General features: G+C 44.5%; 1 pseudogene across 1 annotated transcript; it reads right to left on the bottom strand.

The window, feature by feature from the left end:
• Positions 1-2,250: 2,250 nt before the first annotated feature.
• On the bottom strand, positions 2,251-2,694 carry LOC308517302 (protein FAM241B-like; annotated as a pseudogene). Its single transcript has one exon. The product of its transcript is annotated as a protein FAM241B-like (transcript).
• Positions 2,695-3,724: the final 1,030 nt, after the last annotated feature.

Raw genomic sequence — 3,724 nt, 5'->3', positions numbered from 1 at the left:
CTATTTTCTTGTAGGCTGTGGGGTTTCAATAAAGATATTTCCCATGGATACCATTTTTCTCTTAGGTTTCCTAAATTACTTCACTTAGATACATGGGGCCTATGTTAAAAAGTACTCATTCTAGGACCATTCTAGGCACAGCCTAGAAGATTAGCTGTCAAAATATAAAGAAGATGAGTTCATTTTCTATGGGAATATATATATGTATATATATTTGTGCATGTGTATTATACATATGTATGCATGTATACATGAAAGGACAGAGAAATTTATACACCAAACTGATAATAATGGTATCTTCTGAGAGGCAGAGAGGGTACTGGGGTCAGGAACTCCAAAAAGACTTTAGCTTGGCAATATTCAATTTTTTATAAGGAGAATGTATCCATATATTATTTGTATAATTAAAAATTAATAATAACAATAAATTGAAAAGTCCAGGTGATATTTAATGCTGCACTGCCATAATTTGGGGTCTTGATATCTGTATGATATTTTTATTTTCCCACTTTTCTGTCTGTCTCTGTCTTCTGTCTAAATATGAGGATAGGAAATCATTAAGTTTCTGGCAAGAAGAGATTAGTTAAATAAAGGTGCTTTCATTCATAAGAATGCTCTGAAAGCATTAAAACTCCCATCTCCTAAGAGTATATATTTTCATGGAAAAGAAGCAGGTTAAGTGAAAAAAGAATTAAGAATCAAAAACTTAAATAAAGCACAAACATAAAGAGCAATACCATGACGTATGCAGTCTGGGAGGATGAGCTGGCGGACATACAAGACAGGCAATGTGTTTATTGGGGCGGGGCATCAGACTTGCTTCTGAGCTTCCTGGTAGCAAGGGAGGGAAAAGGATGCATACCCATTATGCAGAGGGGGGAAACTTATGTGAAATTCTAAACACAATTTAATGTAAGTATTATTAGAGTCTCATAAGGAAATTGAGGCTCAGAATGAGTAACTTGACTAATATCCCATAACCAGTAAGTGGTATGGCAGGAAACTAAATGGTGCTTTCCCATTCGTGATCTTATTTACTCCTTGGCTGGTGTCCTCAGTGGTTAGAGAGTCGGCCCGTGCACCAAAGGGTCTCGGGTTTGATTCCCAGTCCAGGGCACTTACCTGGGTTGCAGGTTTGATCTGGGCCCTGTCAGGGCACATGTGGGAGGCAACAGATCAAAGTGTCTCTCATATCAGATGTTTCTCTCTGTCTCTCTGTCTCTCTCTCCCTACTCCCTCATTCCCTTTCACTCTCTCTAAAAATATCAATGGGTCTGGCCAACATGGCTCAGTGCTTGAGTGTTGGCCTATGAGCCAGGAGGTCAAGGTTCAATTCCCAATCAGGGCACATGCCCAAGTTGCAGGCTTCATCCCCAGTGTGGGGTGTGCAGGAAGCAGCTGATCAACAATTATCTCTCATCATTGATGTTTCTATCTCTCTCCCTCTCTCTTCCTCTCTGCAATCAATAAAAAGATTTAAAAAAAAAAATCAATAGAAAAATATCCTCAGTGAGGATTATCAACAAACAAAAGAAATAGGTGTTATTGTCCTCATTTTATTTATTTATTTATTTATTTATTTATTTATTTATTTATTTATTTATTGTCCTCATTTTAGAGATAAGGAAATGGTGGCTTGCAAAGGTTGATGTGCCTAAGGACACAGGAGAAAAAGGCAAAACTAGGATTTAGACCCATCAGGACTCCAGCTCCAGGAGGCCATGCAGGGCCTCTACAGAGCCTCCTCTCCCACCATCACTCCCTCCTCAGAGGCCCACTGCCCAAATCCCCCACTGCAGACACAAGATCTTTTAACCTATAATTCTTTTTTTTTTTTTTTTTTACTAAATTTATTTATTGAAAACACCACCACAATAAGTAAAATGCCAATACCACCTGTCGTAAATAAAAGGTAGCCAATAAAAACAGGGCTATAAAATCTGGAAACTGTTCCCACTTGCCCTAAGCCCAAGGCCTGTTCCCTAGTCACAGGGGAAGTCAGCCCGGGCTCCAGAGGCAGGAGAACATGTTGGCACCAAGCTGAGACCGTCTTCTTGGCATAAAAGGACGGCAAGGGAATGGGAAGGGAATCCTTCCCTTGCTCTTTGTGCTTAATGCAGGCCTGATACTACCTAAAAACATCTCAGGGGAATGAGGGGATCCACCCGATACTCTGGGGCTACTGGACTAGAGGTTCCCTCTGCATCACGCTTAACACAGCGTGGAAACAGCGTTCTCGGAGCACAACCTTCAAGGCACCACTCGGTTCCCCTCCCCTTGTGCCTGCTCTCGCACCAAGGCCTGGCACTTCCTCTCCCGGATGCCTGCCCCCCAGCAGAGATCACTGAGGTGGGACACCAGGTCGCCAAGCCCACCAGCAGGAGTCCACGCACACTGAGCGCCATGAGCAGAAAGAGGAGCAGGATGGAGGTCACCGGCTCCGCGGTGTGGTTGCCGAGATGCCATGGGGGAAGGCCATGGTCACCAGCTGCTGGTTAAGGCCATTGAAGGAAAACTGAACAGCACCTCGCCTGGCTCCCCGCTGCTGCTGCCAGATGCCAGGACCCCCTAGGGGAGCACCATGGCCTCTACTGAGAACGCTCTGTGGCAGGTGCTACTGCGCAGTGGGGCAGTGGTCCTCGCGCGGGGGTCGTCACCCTGCACGGTTTCTCCATCGGCCAGGACTCGCACCATCCACCCAGGAGTGCTGGGTCCCTGCTGGGCTGCACCTTTCCTCAGACCTCAAACGGCTGCAGGTGCCTGTGCAGCGTCCACTGGCCGCGGCTTCCAGGCCGCTTCCTTAACCTGTAATTCTTCATTACTGGGATGAAGAATTTCACCACTGTCTTTTTAAAAAAGTCTTCTTATTCTTCAACATCTATGCCAAATTTCACTTTCTTTGCTTTCCCTTTTTCATGATAAGTTATTCATAATCATAACTTTAATTATAACTTTATTTGTGCATTTATAAAGACATACTATAATTTTTTGTTGTTAATCCTCACTGGAGGATATATTTTCCATTGATTTTAGAGAGAATGGAAGGGAGGGGGGAGGGAGAAAGAGGAGAGAGAGAGAGAAACAACAATGTGAGAGAGAGCCACATCAATTGGTTGCCTCCTGCATGAGCCCCAACCAGGGTGGGGAACCTGCAACCCAGGTACATGCCCTTGACCGGAATCGAACCTGTGACCCTTGTGTTTGTGGGCTGATGCTCTAACCACTTAGCCATGCTGGCCAGGGCCAAAACATACTATAATTTTATATTTACAAGTCTATTGTCCTCTCCAGATTCTGAGTTCCATAAGGGTATGGATTTTGTCTAAGTCATCTTTATATGCCCGGAGCCTAGAATTGTGACTGGCCCATAGTAGGTGCTCCATAAATGTTTAATGAATGGATGTGTAATACATATGAACCTGCTCTTGTTCGGAGTGGCAGAAGGCATACAATGACTTAGATTTTTTTAAATATATTTTTTATTGATTAAGATATTACATATGTGTCCTTATCCCCACGTTACCCCCTACCCCCCCCACCCCCCGCTCATGCCCTCACCCCCCCCCCCCATTGTCCGTGTCCATTGGTTAGGCCTATATGCTTGCATATAAGTCCTTTGGTTGATCTTTCCCCCTTACCCCCACCCTCCCCTACCTTCCCTCCAAGGCCCGACAGTCCAATCAATGCCTCTCCGTCTCTGGATCAGTCCTTGTTCGTCAGTTTA

This window comes from Myotis nattereri (genome assembly GCF_964212035.1).
Source record: "Myotis nattereri genome assembly, chromosome: 1".
NCBI classification, from domain to species: domain Eukaryota; kingdom Metazoa; phylum Chordata; class Mammalia; order Chiroptera; family Vespertilionidae; genus Myotis; species Myotis nattereri.
Note: the sequence above shows the minus strand (reverse complement) of the source record. Positions and strands in the feature narration are given on the sequence as shown.